We start from the raw sequence: 808 nt of genomic DNA, 5'->3' as shown, positions 1-808 counted from the left end.
ACGCAGACTCAAGCAGATTAGTAAAAGTAATTAAATATAATTAAGAACACTCTTGTCACTCTTTGTTTTTAGTGTATCTGTATTTCTATTCACATTTCCTTTATTATCAGTTCTATACCTAAAGACTTATAAAGTATTGTATAGTGTTTGTTAGTTCGTTACATTAAAAGGGTATCTGTAAAAAATATCTTCATATTTAATCATACATAGGTAGATTAAGTTAATGGGATAAGTTAATGTATCGTGATATGTGATTTATCTGGCATAATTAAGGAATAATACATTGTCAATATCGTCACAGATATATAAAGAAGAAATTAAGATTGACTGAATATTTTTCTTTTCATAATCTTAGATGATGACATACATTTTTTAAAATAATAATTTCACCCTCAGACTGGCAAGAGTTCTATCTGAGATTTCAATTCTAGGGAATGAAAACCTTTTATTTTGGGTTAACATTAGCAGACTTGAAAATGGCTGACAACCATTAGAGTATCGATAATGTCTGCAGATACACACGCATATCACCACAGTAATATGCTTTGCCAAATGTGATCGCATAAAAAGCTAGGGGAATAAATAAGATAATATAGAAATGTATGAAAAACTAGGTTTAAATGTTTATAGTCAGTGAGGAAGGTCACTGAATAGGTTAGAATGAAAAGGATTCAGAGAGAAGGACCCTGCAAGCATGAATATAGTATTACAGCTATTATTACAAACTTTGCAAGTATGAATGAAGATAAAGGAGATAGGGAAAGAGGGGAAAGAGAGATACTTTAGTAGGTGAATGGATGGATAGATA

This window comes from Penaeus monodon, chromosome 21, assembly GCF_015228065.2.
Source record: "Penaeus monodon isolate SGIC_2016 chromosome 21, NSTDA_Pmon_1, whole genome shotgun sequence".
NCBI lineage: Eukaryota > Metazoa > Arthropoda > Malacostraca > Decapoda > Penaeidae > Penaeus > Penaeus monodon.
The sequence above is the reverse complement of the archived record's forward strand: the minus strand, read 5'-3'. Positions refer to the sequence as shown.